This window comes from Balaenoptera physalus (genome assembly GCF_965194825.1).
Source record: "Balaenoptera physalus genome assembly, chromosome: Y".
Taxonomy (NCBI): Eukaryota; Metazoa; Chordata; class Mammalia; order Artiodactyla; family Balaenopteridae; genus Balaenoptera; species Balaenoptera physalus.
In genome coordinates this window covers 1271199-1287606 of record NC_138904.1, presented here as the reverse complement: position 1 = coordinate 1287606, position 16408 = coordinate 1271199, and the positions used below count along the sequence as shown (strand labels likewise).

At 40.0% G+C, this 16408-nt stretch overlaps 1 long non-coding RNA gene across 1 annotated transcript in view; it reads left to right on the top strand.

Moving 5' to 3' along the window:
- The window catches only part of LOC309653453, a 138948-nt gene that overhangs the window by 91278 nt on the left and 31262 nt on the right, over positions 1–16408 (top strand). The window contains exons 2-3 of the long non-coding RNA XR_014259179.1: positions 14964–15020; positions 15200–15493. This is a non-coding gene — a long non-coding RNA (uncharacterized lncRNA). The remainder of the gene's footprint in view (positions 1–14963; positions 15021–15199; positions 15494–16408) is intronic.

Here is a 16408-nt window from a genome sequence, read left to right as displayed (position 1 = left end):
GTAGTTTGTACCTCTTAATCCCCTCCCCCTATCTTGCCCCTCCCCCTTCCCTCTCCCCACTGGGAACCACTGGTTTGTTCTCTATATCTGTGAGTCTGCTTCTTTTTAGTTATATTCACTAGTTTGTTGTATTTTTTTAGATTCCCCATATAAGTGATATCATATAGTATTTGTCTTTCTCTGTCTGACTTATTTCACTAACATAATGCCCTCCAAGTCCATTCATGTTGCTGCAAATGGCAAATTTTCATTCTTTTTTATGGCTGAGTAGTACTCCGTTGTATATATGTACCACATCTTCTTTATCCATTCATCTGTTGATGGACACTTAGGTTGCTTCCACATCTTGGCTATTGTATAAATAATGCTGCTATGAACATTGGGGTTCATGTTTCTTTTCAAACCAAAAATTTTAGCTTAAAGATCTAGAATTCTACATTTTATTTTTTTTCTAATCAAACATTACGTATTTTTTAAGTTGGAATATAGTTGCTTTACAATGTTGTATTAGTTTCTGCTGTACAGTGAAGCGAATCAGCTATATGTACACCTATATCCCCTCCCTCTTGGACCTCCCCCCCCATCCCACCCATTTAGGTCATCACAGAGCACCAAGCTGAGCTCCCTGTGCTATAGTGAAGGTTCCCACGAGGTACCTATTTTACAGATGGTACTGTATTTATGTCAATCCTAATCTCCCAATTCATCCCACCCTCCCGTTTCCCCCCGTGTCAACACATTCGTTCTCTACATCTGCGTCTCTATTCCTGCCCTGCCAATAGGTTCATCTGTACCATTTTTCTAGATTCCACATACATGCGTTAATATATGATAATTTTTTTCTTTCTTACTTCACTCTGTATGACAGACTCTAGGTCTGTCCACATCTCTACAAATGACCGAATTTCATTCTTTTTATGGCTGAGTAATATTCCACTGTGTATATGTACCACATCTTCTTTAACCATTCATCTGTCGATGGACATTTAGGTTGTTTCCATGTCCTGGCTATTGTAAATAGTGCTGCAATGAACATTGGGGTGCATGTATCTTTTTGAATTATGGTTTTCTCAGGGTATATGCCCAGAAGTGGGATTGCTGGGTCATATGGTAGCTCTATTTTTAGTTTTTGAGGAACCTCCATACTGTTTTCCATACTGGCTGCACCAACTTACATTCCCACCAACAGTGTCGGAGGGTTCCCTTTTCTCCACACCCTTCCCAGCATTTGTTGGTTGTAGATTTTCTGATGATGCCCATTCTGACCGGCATGAGGTGATACCTCATTGTAGTTTTGATTTGCATTTCTCTAATAATTAGTGATGTTGAGCATCTTTTCATGTGCTTTTTCGCCATCTGTATGTCTTCTTTGGAGAAATGTCTATTTAGGTCTTCTGCCCATTTTTGGATTGGGTTTTTTTTTGTTTGTTTTATTTTACATATAATATTGAGCTTCATGAGCTGTTTGTATATTTTGGAGATTAATCCTTTGTCAGTTGCTTCATTTGCAAATATTTTCTCCCATTCTGAGGGTTGTCTTTACGTCTTGTTTATTTCCTTTGCTGTGCAAAAGCTTTTAAGTTAATTAGGTCCCATTTGTTTATTTTTGTTTTTATTTTCATTACTTCAGGAGGTGGATCAAAAAAGATCTTGCTGCGATTTATGTCAAAGAGTGTTTCTCCTATATTTTCCTCTAAGAGTTTTATAGTGTCTGGTCTTACATTTAGGTCTTTAATCCATTTTGAGTTTATTTTTGTGTATGGTCTTAGGGACTGTTATAATTTCATTCTTTTACATGTAGCTGTCCAGTTTTCCTAGCACCACTTATTGAAGAGACTGACTTTTCTCCATTGTATATTCTTGCATTCTTTGTCATAGATTAGGTGACCATATGTGCATCGGTTTATCTCTGGGCTTTCTATCCTGTTCCGTTGATCTATTTTTCTGTGTTTGTGCCAGTACCATACTGTCTTGATTACTGTAGCTTTGTAGTATAGTCTGAAGTCAGGGAGCCTGACTCCTCCAACTCCATTTTTCTTTCTGAAGATTGTTTGGCTATTCGGGGTCTTTTGTGTTTCCATACAAATTGTAAAATTTTTTTGTTCTACTTCTGTGAACAATGCCATTGATAATTTGCTAGGAATTGCGTTGAATCTGTAGATTGCTTTGGGTAGTATAGTCATTTTCACAATATTGATTCTTCCAGTCCAAGAACATGGAATATCTCGTCATCTGTTTGTGTCATCTTTGAGTTCTTTCATCAGTGTTTTATAGTTTTCTGAGTACAGTTCTTTTGCCTGTGTAGGTAGGCTTATTCCTAAGTATTTTATTCTTTTTGTTGCAATGGTAAATGGGATTCTTTCTTTAATTTCTCTTTCTGATCTTTTGTTTTGTGAGAGTATAGGAATACAAGAGATTTCTATGCATTAATTTTGTATCCTGCAGCTTTACCAAATTCATTGATTAGTTCTAGTAGTTTTCTGGTGGCACCTTTAGGATTTTTTATGTATAGTATCATGTCATCTGTGAACAGTGACAATTTTACTTCTTTTCCAATTTGTATTCCTTTTATTTCTTTTTCTTCTCTGATTACTGTGGCTAGGACTTCCAAAACTATTTTGAATAATAGTGGCAAGAGTGGACATCTTTGTCTCGTTCCTGCTTTTAGAGGAAATGCTTTCAGCTTTTCTCCCTTGAGGAAGATGTTAGCTGTGGGTTTGTCATACATGGACTTTATTATGTTGAGGTAGTTCTTTCTATGCCTACTTTCTGGAGAGTTTTTTTAATCATAAATGGGTGTTGAATTTTGTCAAAAGCTTTTTCTGCATCTATTGAGATGATCATATGGTTTTTATTCTTCAGTTTGTTAATATGGTGTATCACATTGATTGATTTGTGTATATTGAAGAATCCTTGCATCCCTGGGATAAATCCCACTTGAGCGTGGTGTATGACCCTTTTAATATTTTGTTAGATTCTGTTTGCTAGTGTTTTGTTGAGGATTTTTGCATCTATGTTCATCAGTGATATTGGTCTGTAATTTTCTTTTTTTGTAGTATCTCTGCCTGGTTTTGATATCAGGTTGATGGTGGCCTCGTAGAATGAGTTTGGGAGTGTTCCTTCTGCTGCAATTTTTGGGAGGAGTTTGAGAAGGATAGGATAGCTCTTCTCTTAATGTTTGATAGAATTCACCTGTGAAGCCATCTGGTCCTGGACTTTTGCTTGTTGGAAGATTTTTAATGACAGTTTCAATTTCACTGCTTGTGATGGGTCTGTTTATATTTTCTATTTCTTCCTGGTTCAGTTTTGAAGGTTATACCTTTCTAAGAATTTGTCCATTTCTTCCAGGTTGTCCATTTTATTGGCATAGAGTTGCTTGTAGTAGTCTCGTATGATCCTGTGTATTTCTGTCGTGTCAGTTATAATTTCTCCCTTTTCATTTCTAATTTTATTGATTTGAATCCTCTCCTTTTTTTTTCTTGATGAGTCTGGCTAAAGGTTTATCAATTTTGATAATCTTCTCCAAGAACCAATTTTATTGATCTTTGCTGTTATTTTCTTCATTTCTATTTCATTTATTTCTTCTCTGATATTTATGACATCTTTCCTTCTACCAACTTCGGGTTTTTTTTTTTTTCTTGTTGTTCTTTCTCTAGTTGCTTTAGGTGTAAGTTTAGATTGTTTATTTGAGATTTTTCTTGTGTCTTGAGGTGAGGTTGAATTGCTATAAACTTCTCTCTTAGAACTGCTTTTGCTGCATCCCATAGGTTTTGGGTCTTCATGTTTTCATTGTCATTTGTTTCTACGAATTTTTAAATTTCCTCTTTGATTTCTTAAGTGATTTATTGGTTATTTATTAGCATATTGTTTACTCTCCATGTGTTTGTGTTTTTTACAGTTTTCTTCTTGTAATTGATTTCTAATGTCAGCATTGTGGTCAGAAAAGTTGCTTGATATGATTTCAAATTTCTTAAATTTTCCAAGGCTTGATTTGTGACCCAATATGTGATCTGTCCTGGAGAATGTTCCATGTGCACTTGAGAAGAAATTGTGTTCTGCGTCTTTCAGGTGGAATATCCTATAAATATCAATTAAATCTATCTGGTCTGTTGTGTCATTTAAAGCTTGTGTTTCCTTATTTATTTTCTGTTTGGATAATCTCTCCATTAGTGTAAGTGAGGTGTTAAAGACCCCTACTACTATTGTGTTACTGTCAATTTCCCCTTTTATGGATGTTAGCATTTGCCTTATGTATTGAGGTGCTCCTATGTTGGGTGCATAAATATTTATAATTGTCATATCTTCTTGGATTGATCCCTTGATCATTATGTAGTGTCCTTCCTTGCCTCTTGTAACAGTTTTTATTTTAACATCTATTTTATCTGATAAAAGTATTGCTATTCCAGCTTTGTTTTGATTTCCATTTGCATGGAATATCTTTTTCCATCCCCTCACTTTCAGTCTGTATGTGTCCATAGGTCTGAAGTGGGTCTCTTGTAGGCAGCATATATATGGGTCTTGTTTTTGTATCCATTCAGCCAGTCTAGGCCTTTTGGTTGGAGCATTTAACCCATTTACATTCAAGGTACTTATTGATATATTTGTTTCTATTACCATTTTCTTAATTGTTTTAGGTTCGTTTTTGTGGGTCTTCTCTTGTGTTTCCTGCCTAAAGAATTTCCTTTAGCACTTGTTGTAAAGCTGGTTTGGCGGTGCTGAATTCTCTTAGCTTTTGCTTGTCTGAAAAGCTTTTGATTTCTCCATCAAATCTGAATGAGATCCTTGCTACGTAGAGTAATATTGGTTGTAGGTTTTTCCCTTTCATCACTTTAAATATGTCCTGCCACTCCCTCTGGCTTGCAGAGTTTCTGCTGAAAAATCAGCTGATAACCTTATGGGGATTCCCTTGTATGTTATTTGTTGCTCTTCCCTTGCTGCTTTTAATATTTTTTCTTTGAATTTAATTTTTGTTAGTTTGATTAATATGTGTCTTGGTGTGTTTCTCCTAGGGTTTATCCTGTATGGGACTCTCTGCACTTCCTGAACTTGATTGACTATTTCCTTTCCCATGTTAGGGAAGTTTTCCACTGTAATCTCTGCAAATATTTTCTCAGACCTTTCTTTTTCTCTTCTTCTTCTGGGACCCCTATAATTTGAATGTTGGTGTGTTGTGTGTTGTCCCAGAGGTCTCTGAGACTGTCCTCAATTCTTTTCATCCTTTTTTCTTTATTCTGCTCCCTGGCAGTTATTTCCACCATTTTAATCTTCCAGTTCACTTATCCGTTCTTCTGCCTCAGTTATTCTGCTATTGATTCCTTCTAGTGTATTTTGCATTTCAGTTATTGTGTTGTTCATTACTGTTTGTTTGTTCTTTAGTTCTTCTAGATCCTTGTTAAACATTTCTTGTATTTTCTCGATCCGTGCCTCCATTCTCTTTCCAAGATTTTGGATCATCTTTACTATCATTACTCTGAATTCTTTTTCAGGTAGGTTGCCTATTTTCTCTTCATTTATTTGGTCTTGTAGGTTTTTACCTTGCTCTTTCATCTGTAACATATTTTTTTGTCATCTCATTTTTTTTTGATGGGTCAGGCTGTTTTCCTGTCTTATTGGTTGTTTGGCCTGAGGCCTCCAACACTGGAGTTTGCAGGCAGTTGGATGGAGCCAGGTCTTGGTGCCGAGATGAGGACCTCTGGGAGACCTCACTCTGCTTAATATTCCCTGGGGTTTGAGGTTCTCTGTTAGTCCAGCAATTTGTACATGGCACTCCCACCACAGGCGCTCAGGCCCAACCCCCAGCCTGGGAACCAAGATCCCGCAAGCCGCATGGCGTGGCAAAAGAAAAAAAAAAGGAACAAACGGAAAAGAGCAGAACAATAACAAAGAATAAAAAATAAAATAAAATTAGAAAGCTAAAAAATATATTAGAAAAAATAAAAATGAAAATGAAACAACAACAACAAAGCAAAACAGAACCACAACAGCAAAAAGAAAAAAAAAAAAAAGGCCGGAGGAGGCCCTGGGGGAGAGGGGGCTTAGACCCAGGACACACATGGCCAGAGGGGGCTCCAGAGGGCAGAGTTTCGGGCCTGGGACCCCAGCTGGCTCGCCGGGGCCGAGCAGGCAGGGGAGATGCTGGCCTTGTTCTCCTCTGATCCTCCAATCCCCTGAAGGTCTCTCCCCATCCCCGCTGATCCCCTTGCCATGAGTGGGCCTTTCTGAGGGTGGGAACCCCTCCCCTCCCCCAGCCATCCCCGAGGGACACCAGTCCCATCCCGCCTCCACCTTTCATCCCCCCCGCTCCTTCCCCTCCACATCCTACCCAGTCATGCGGGGATTCCTCCCATCCCCTTAGGTGTCTTAGGTCCCCCACCAGCGCCTAGTAGGTTCCCTGGTTATGAGCAGATGCAAACTCCACATCCTCCTACTCTGCCGTCTTGACCCCGCCCCCTACAACAGAATTCTGCATTTTAAATCACAAGAGGCATGCTTGGAAATTTATGACTAGGTCTTCCAGCTTTAATAAATGCTTGGACATTTTATGATTTTGACCTCTGGAGCCAAGCTAATCTGTTCCAATTTTCTTAGAAATATTCCAATTTCTGATTTGCAAATGGAAAATCAGGCTAGCAATGCTTCTGCCTTTGGGTAAGAGAGATGGATGTCAGGATGTCAGAATTTCCTTCAACCGTCCTTTTTCTTTGACTCTGGTTTTGAACTTGGAAAATGTAGCCCAAGACAAATAGGGAAATGTGAGTGAGAGTAAGTAAATTTATAAATTTTCAAAGTATCAGCAAAGGTAAATGAAAGAATCCGTTTCCAGCATGGAAAGCAGGCAGATTTTCTGAAAGATTGGATGTAACTAGAATTAGTTTTATGAGATCTTTTGTGGTTACTCCCCAACCATATTTTTATAAGTCAGTATGAAAACCTCCACCTGTCATGAACTGTGTTTTCCTGTGATAATCCCAGATGTGCTTCCATTCAGGACATCTCAGCTGTGGGTTGGCATTTATTATCCTGTCGTGGGATAGCGGAGGATCCAGCAGGAAGGTAGTGGTCATGTTTTCTAGTTTCCAGTCATCCCGTCCTGGGTCACTCGCTGTTCTCTGCTGTATCTACACCAACCCAATTTTAATGCCTGTAAGATAGTGGTCATGTTTTCTAGTTTCCAGTCATCCCGTCCTGGGTCACTCGCTGTTCTCTGCTGTATCTACACCAACCCAATTTTAATGCCTGTAAGATACTCACTTTTAGGTAGAATTAGAAAAGAAAAAAAAAAAAAAGAGCACAAATACAGGAAAAAGATCAGCATAAACTAGGAGTGGGACAGGACTTGAATTCCACCAACTGCCGCCCAAATGGAAAATTCCAAGGAGCATCAACCCCCTTGATTTTCAAATGCACTCTAATTTATTCTGCTTTCTGAAGAGCGCGACCAAGAATGAATCTTCTTTGCAAAGTCAGGTGACAGGTCTTTAGATTTGCTGTTACAAAGGATCCCTTCTGTAGGGTTTGATTTGGGGAGAATTTAAATTTGAATACACAGGCATCGTTCTCCCAGCCCTGGGAGATCCATTAGGCAAAGAGATTAGTTGCTTGTTCTCCAGGGGGTCAACAGGTAAAACAAATTAACCAGAGGCTTCACCCAACAAAGATTATGTAACTCGAGGGCAAACGTGTTGCCCCTGGTGATGCAGAGGTATTAGCCGACGATTCATCATCTAAATGCTGAGTTCCTTAGCTGACGTTGAAAGACAGAGACACTGGAGGGTCACTTGTGGGCGACACACCCCTCACGTTTGCACATGTGATGCTGGACCAGGACTGCTCCTGTGGCCTGCAAGCCATGCTGGGAAATGTGGGGACCAGATGGACAGATAAGCGGGCACCGCTGTCTCTGCCCCAAACTATCCGATCCCCTGACCCCAGTCAAACACCAGGACAGATACTTATAAATACTAACTATAACCCCCTTCTGGGAGATACCCTGGTATTCTGTATGAAATTGGGGTTCATAGTGGTATGGACCTCCATGGTAGAAGAGACCAGAAAAGGTAACAATGTAGATTCCTTGTCAGGGCAGATTCCAGGGGTATGAACAATGCTGGGAAAAGTTTTGGGCAAGAAAATATGAGCGTAAAGAGGAATTGAGCATACCCATTGAGATGGCCACTGTTTTTAAAAAATAGAAAATGACAAGTGTTGGCAAAGATGTAGGGAAACGGGGGTCCCTGTGCACTGTTGGTGGGTATATAAATGGTGCAGCTGCTGCGGGAAACAGTGTGGCAGCGCCTCAAAAATTAAAAATAGAATTACCATAGGATCCAGAAATTCCAATTCTGGGTGTACACCCAAAAGAATTGAAAGTAGAGTCATGAAGAGAGATTTGCACACCCATGTTCATAGCAGCAGAATCCACAACAGCTAAAATGTGCAAACAACCCAAGCGTCCATGGAGGGGCGAATGGATAAGTAAAATGTGGGCCATCCGTGCAAGGGAATATGCTTCAGTCTTTAAAAAGGAAGGACATTCTGTCACAGGCTACAGCATGGATGAACCTTGAGGACATGATGCTGAGTGAAATAAGCCAGACACAGAAGGACAGATACTGTTTGATTCCACTCCTGTGAGGTCCTTGGAGGAGTCAAATTCACAGCGACAGAAAGTAGGAGGGTGGGTACCAGGAGCTGGGGGAGGGGGATGAGGAGTGAGTGTTTAATGGCAACACCTTCAGTTTTCCAAGAAGGATGAGTTCTGGAGATGGGTGATGGTGACGGTTGCAAAACCATGTGACTGTACTTAATGCCACTGAACCATATGTTTTTAAATGGTTAAAATGACACTTTTTTTCACCAATCAAGAGTGTTTTTTTCTGGTGTTTTTTTTTTTTAATTTTATATTGGAATAAAGTTGATTTACAATGGTGTGTTAGTTTCAGGTGTACAGCAAAGTGAATCAGTTATACATAGATATATACATTCTTTTTCAGATTTCTTTCTCATAGAAGTTATTACAGAATATTGAGAGAGTTCCCTGTGCTATACAGTAGGTCCTTGTTAGTTATCTATTTCATACATAGTAGTGTGTATATGTCAGTCACAAACTCCTAATTTATCACTCTCCTGCCCCCCGATTTCCCTTTGGTAACCATAAGTTTGATTTCGAGTTCTGTGAATCTGTTTCTGTTTTCTAAATAAGTTCATTTGTATCATTTTTATTAGAGTCCACATATAAGTGATATCATATGATATTTGTCTTTGTCTGACTTACTTCACTTAGTATGATAATCTCTAGGTCCATCCATGTTGCTGGAAATGGCATTATTTCATTCTTTTTGATGGCTGAGTAATACTCCATTGTATACATATACCACATCTTTTTTTTTTTTTTTTCTCCACAGGATGCCTGTATCTATCTTTTGCTCTCCCTGGCACTTGGCATACTAGGCTATTTTGGTTGCAAGGGCACTTCAAGATGTAGGCTCTACATCTAAGGATGCTCTCTTAGGAACCAGGCTTAGCTGATCTGAGCAGCCTGGCCTAAGAGATCAGCACAGTATTAGGGTACCAGAAAGATGCTCACCCTTTCCGAGACTTCAGGGACCAGGTTATCCTGTCAGCAGCAGGGATGCATTTCCTTCCACGCCAGTGCCATCATTGTGACTCAGTTACTCTTGGCTCTGCCCTCTTCCCTGTCTTCTTACCTCTGCCTTGGATTAAACACCCCTTTCTGAATCTCCAGTTCCAGTTTAGATTGGCTGTACTATCTGCTGTTATTCCCGTGTCACTAATGACAAAAGCTTTAAACCTTTTGTAGAAAGCAGACTCTTGATTGGCTGTTCCTAGGCAGGTACACCTGGTCCAAGGAGCTTCTGAAGGTGGATCATCACTGGGAACCATGTGTCTCCCTCAGAAGAGGCTGTGGATGTTACAGGCACTAGAGCTATGGTGTTCCCACTTACAGGTGCATTGGAATGACCCAGAGAACTAGCAAAAATGTAGATGCTGCTTCTCATCCCTGTAGAGTAGGATTTGGGGGATTGAGCCTGGGATTGGTTTCGTTTTTTGCTAGGTCATGGCTATCTGTGGTACTTGGATACTTCTGCTTGAGTTTCTAATCTGGTTTTTTTTTTTTTTTTAACATCTTTATTGGAGTATAATTGCTTTACAATGGTGTGTTAGTTTCTGCTTTGTAACAAAGTGAATCAGTTATACATATACGTATGTTCCCATATCTCCTCCCTTTTGCATCTCCCTCCCTCCCACCCTCCCTATCCCACCCCTCTAGGTGGTCACAAAGCACCCAGCTGATCTCCCTGTGCTATGCGGCTGCTTCCCACTAGCTATCTATTTTACGTTTGGCAGTGTATGTATGTCCATGCCACTCTCTCACTTTGTCCCAGCTTACCCTACCCCCTCCGCATATCCTCAAGTCCATTCTCTAGTAGGTCTGTGTCTTTATTCCCATCTTACCACTAGGTTCTTCATGACCTTTTTTTTTTCCTTAGATTCCATATATATGTGTTAGCATACTGTATTTGTTTTTCTCTTTCTGACTTACTTCACTCTGTATGACAGACTCTAGGTCCATCCACCTCACTACAAATAACTCAATTTCGTTTCTTTTTATGGCTGAGTAATATTCCATTGTATATATGTGCCACATCTTCTTTATCCATTCATCCGATGATGGACACTTAGGTTGCTTCCATGTCCTGGCTATTGTAAATAGAGCTTCAGTGAACATTTTGGTACATGACTCTTTTTGAATTTTGGTTTCCTCAGGGTATATGCCCAGTAGTGGGATTGCTGGGTCGTATGGTAGTTCTATTTTTAGTTTTTTAAGGAACCTCCATACTGTTCTCCGTAGTGGCTGTATCAATTTACATTCCCACCAACAGTGCAAGAGGGTTCCCTTTACTCCACACCCTCTCCAGCATTTATTGTTTCTAGATTTTTTGATGATGGCCATTCTGACTGGTGTGAGATGATATCTCATTGTAGTTTTTTTTTTCATGTGTTTATTGGCTATTTTTTTAAACATCTTTATTGGAGTATAATTGGTTTACAATGGTTAGTTTCTGCTTTATAACAAAGTGAATCATTTATACATACACATCTGTTCCCATATCTCTTCCCTCTTGCGTCTCCCTCCCTCCCACCCTCCCTATCCCACCCCCCCATCCCACCCCTCTAGGTGGTCACAAAGCACCAAGCTGATCTCCCTGTGCTATGCGGCTGCTTCCCACTAGCTATCTATTTTACGTTTGGCAGTGTATGTATGTCCATGCCACTCTCTCACTTTGTCCCAGCTTACCCTACCCCCTCCGCATATCCTCAAGTCCATTCTCTATTAGGTCTGTGTCTTTATTCCCGTCTTGCCACTAGGTTCTTCATGACCTTTTTTTTTTTCCCCCTCAGATTCCATATATATGTGTTAGCATACTGTATTTGTTTTTCTCTTTCTGACTTACTTCACTCTGTATGACAGACTCTAGGTCCATCCACCTCACTACAAATACCTCCATTTCGTTTCTTTTTATGGCTGAGTAATATTCCATTGTATATATGTGCCACATCTTCTTTATCCATTCATCTGTTGATGGACACTTAGGTTGCTTCCATGTCCTGGCTATTGTAAATAGAGCTGCAATGAACATTTTGGTACATGACTCTTTTTGAATTATGGTTTCCTCAGGGTATATGCTCAGTAGTGGGATTGCTGGGTCGTATGGTAGTTCTATTTTTAGTTTTTTAAGGAACCTCCATACTGTTCTCCATAGTGGCTGTATCAATTTACATTCCCACCAACAGTGCAGGAGTGTTCCCTTTTCTCCACACCCTCTCCAGCATTTATTGTTTCTAGATTTTTTGATGATGGCCATTCTGACCGGTGTGAGATGATATCTCATTGTAGTTTTGATTTGCATTTCTCTAATGATTAATGATGTTAAGCATTCTTTCATGTGTTTGTTGGCAATCTGTATATCTTCTTTGGAGAAATGTCTATTTAGGTCTTCTGCCCATTTTTGGATTGGGTTGTTTGTTTTTTTGATATTGAGCTGCATGAGCTGCTTGTAAATTTTGGAGATTAATCCTTTGTCAGTTGCTTCATTTGCAAATATTTTCTCCCATTCTGAGGGTTGTCTTTATGTCTTGTTTATGGTTTCCTTTGCTGTGCAGAAGCTTTGAAGTTTCATTAGGTCCCATTTTTTTATTTTTGTTTTTATTTCCATTTCTCTAGGAGCTGGGTCAAAAAGGATCTTGCTGTGATTTATGTCATAGAGTGTTCTGCCTATGTTTTCCTCTAAGAGTTTGATAGTGTCTGGCCTTACATTTAGGTCTTTAATCCATTTTGAGTTTATTTTTGTGTATGGTGTTAGGGAGTGTTCTAATTTCATACTTTTACATGTACCTGTCCAGTTTTCCCAGCACCACTTATTGAAGAGGCTGTCTTTTCTCCACTGTATATGCTTTCCTCCTTTATCAAAGATAAGGTGACCATATGTGCGTGGGTTTATCTCTGGGCTTTCTATCCTGTTCCATTGATCTATATTTCTGTTTTTGTGCCAGTACCATACTGTCTTGATTACTGTAGCTTTGTAGTATAGTCTGCCATCAGGGAGCATGATTCCTCCAGCTCCATTTTTCGTTCTCAAGATTGCTTTGGCTATTCGGGGTCTTTTGTGTCTCCATACAAATTTTAAGATGATTTGTTCTAGCTCCCTAAAAAATCCCATTGGTAATTTGATAGGGATTGCATTGAATTTGTAGATTGCTTTGGGTAGTAGAGTCATTTTCACAATGTTGATTCTTCCAACCCAAGAACATGGTATATCTCTCCATCTATTTGTATCATCTTTAATTTCTTTCATCAGTGTCTTATAATATTCTGCATACAGGTCTTTTGTCTCCTTAGGTAGGTTTATTCCTAGATATTTTATTCTTTTTGTTGCAGTGGTAAATGGGAGTGGTTTCTTAATTTCACTTTCAGATTTTTCATCATTAGTGTATAGGAATGCAAGAGATTTCTGTGCATTAATTTTGTATCCTGCTACTTTACCGAATTCATTAATTAGCTCTAGTACTTTTCTGGTAGCATCTTTAGGATTCTCTATGTATAGTATCATGTCATCTGCAAACAGTGACAGCTTTACTTCTTCTTTTCCGATTTGGATTCCTTCTGTTTTATTTTCTTCTCTGATTGCAGTGGCTGAAACTTCCAAAACTATGTTGAATAATAGTGGTGAGAGTGGGCAACCTTGTCTTATTCCTCATCTTAGTGGAAATGGTTTCAGTTTTTCACCATTGAGGACAATGTTGGCTGTGGGTTTGTCATATATGGCCTTTATTATGTTGAGGAAAGTTCCCTCTATGCCTACTTTCTGCAGGGCTTTTATCATAAATGGGTGTTGAATTTTGTCGAAAGCTTTCTCTGCCTCTATTGAGATGATCATATGGTTTTTCTCCTTCAATTTGTTAATATGGTGTATCACGTTGATTGATTTGCATATATTGAAGAATCCTTGCATTCCTGGAATATACCACATCTTCTTTATCCATTCCACTGTCCTTGGACACTTAGGTTGCTTGCATGTCTTGGATATTGTAAATAGTGCTGCTATGAACATAGGAGTGGATGCATCCTTTAGAATTATGGTTTTCTCTGGATATATGCCCAGGAGTGGGATTGCTGGATCATATGGTAGCTCTATTTTTAGTTTTTTAAGGAACCTCCATACTGTTCTCCATAGTGGCTGCACCAATTTGCATCCACACCAACAGTGTAGGAGGGTTCCCTTTTCTCCACGCCCTCTCCAGCATTTATTGTTTGTAGACTTTTTGATGCTGGCCATTCTGACTGGTGTGAGATAATCAGGGAAGCCCAGTAAAACTGCACAAGGCTCTTTGGAATTTACTGGTTAGTCCCTGGAAGGTAGAAGCTCAATCTCTCCTAGAAAAGGCAGGCTTGAATTGACCCCGTGCTCTATCTCAGATGCTGTGAGGCTGCCCGACAGGTGGGGAGAAGGCAGCAAGGCCACCTTACACTCAGTCACATAGAGTTTGCAAAGCTGTGATGGGTAAATGAGGATTCCCATGCGTTGACTGGCCAAATGAATTGATTGTCACTTTTTCATCTCGGGAGAATTGAGGATAAAGGGCCTCATAATTCAAAGAGTGTGTTGTGGGGAAAGGGGTCAGACTGGGCAGATGATCAGGGCTCGAGAGGAAGAGGAAGAATTCTTGAGCCCAGATGGGGGGGAGGGGGAGATGGAGTGGGTGTGCTTGTTTAAAGCTAACACAAACTTGTGTTGTGTTGTAAGGGGTATTTTGAGAACTCCTAATCTTGGGGGAAGAAAAAAAAGACTTACACGTGCCTTTTAGAAAGTAGAGAAATCCAATTTCATGAAAATGCGATTGCTTTGTGCAACCTTGCCTCTGCCTTGAGCTCATGGAACCCCTTTATAGACCAGGGAGGGTGTCTCTGTGAGTGAATCTGGACGTGCCCCAGAAATCTGATGAGGCACCTGTCAGATCTCAGGTGTGTTCACGGGGAGACACGCTGGGACCCCAGAGGCCCAGGCTGGGTAGGAAGGGGCAGTGGTAAGCAGGATTCCAAGGTGGCCTCAAGACTTGTGTTCCCTAGTGCACACACCCTGTGTAATCTCCTCCCCTGCAGTGTGAGCAGGACTTGTGAGCACCATAGGTGTCACTCCTGTGACAGTGTAGCTATGGGTTAACTTGAGTTCATCAGAAGGAGATTATCCTGGGTGGGCCTGACCTAATCAGAGAAGCCCTTTAAAAGTAAAGGAATTCTTTTTTTTTTAATTGTTTGTTGTTGTTGTTCATATTTTTTTATCTTCTTAATTGAAGTACAGTTGATTTACAATGTTGCATTAGTTTCAGGTGTACAGCAAAGTGATTCAGTTAAACATATATATGTATCTATTCTTTTTCAGATTCTTTTCCCATTTGGGTTATTACAGAATATTGAGTGGAGTTCCCTGTGCTATACAGTAGGTTCTTGTTGGTTATCTATTTTACATACAGTAGTGTGTAGCTGTTAATTCCAAATTCCTAATTTATCCCTCCCCCACCCGTTCCCCTTTGGTAACCATAAGTTTGTTTTCTATGTCTGTGGGTTTATTTCTGTTTTGTACATAAGTTCATTTGTATCTTTTTTTTTTTTTTTTAGGATTCCACATAGAAGCAATATCATATGGCATTTGTCTTTGTCTGGCTTACTTCACCTAGTCTGATCATCTCTAGGTCCATCCATGTTGCTGCAAGTGGCATTATTTCATTCTTTTTATGGCTGAGTAATATTCCATTGTATATATGTACCACATCTAAAAAGAAGGCGAATTCTGCCCACAAGAACGAAGTTGGAAGAGAAGCTCGACCTTCCAGTGAAAATACAGACCTTAACAACTAGTTAAAATATCAAGTATGATCTACTCCACTGAAGGGGATTTCAACCCAATAGTCGGTAGGTGAAACATCTAATACGCTTATCATGTGAATCTGCCTGAATCATGCAGCACGTATGAGTGTGTGTAGTTGATATAACAAGATGGCATGTGAGTGTGGAAGGATAATTATTTCACCTGCACAGTATATGCAGAAATGGAGAAAATGATTCAGGGTTAAGCCCCACTGAGATCATTAGTCTGTCTCGGGGCAGGAATATTTCACAGTAGAGGAATATTGGGGAAATTTTACAACACCTTCTGTCCACAAAGCAAGCATCACTCTTTTGGGTAAGGGATGATATGACCTCCCAGGTGGATCCTGGTAGTTGACTCTTTGACAGTCAAATATGACAATTCAGATGCAGGTGGCTCCCAAGATGAACCCAGAAGGCAACTAGACACCTTCAACAAGTCTCCCACCTTCCCATATGGTGGGGTCTTCTGTTGACAAATCATCTCCCTGTCCGATCACATCTGTGATTGGCCCTTGTCCCTTCCTGTTTTCTGGATATAAGGGAAACATCAGGCACCAATGGTCACCAACACATCAGTGTGATTATTTTAATAGATTTAGACACACTTAAGTGGGACGGATGGTCCCAATCCCATTTTCTGACCAAAAGATTCTCAGAAGACTTGAGTCATCAACTATAAGTCATCCATGACTAATATTATTAATGGTGGAAGAACCCTTCACAGAGAGAAATAGGGTCGCTCACCAAAAGAAAGGCAGCTGCACTGCCTCTGGATAAGGCAAAACCAACAAAAGTCCACCACACCTCAGTGTCTTAGCTCAAGATGCCAGAGAGTGGGTAGCTTAAACAAAAGTAATTTATTTTCTCACAGTTCTGGAAGCTAGATGTCCAAGATCGTAGTGTGGGTAGATTCAGTTCCTGGCGAGGCTCTCTTCCTGGCTTACACATGGCATCCTT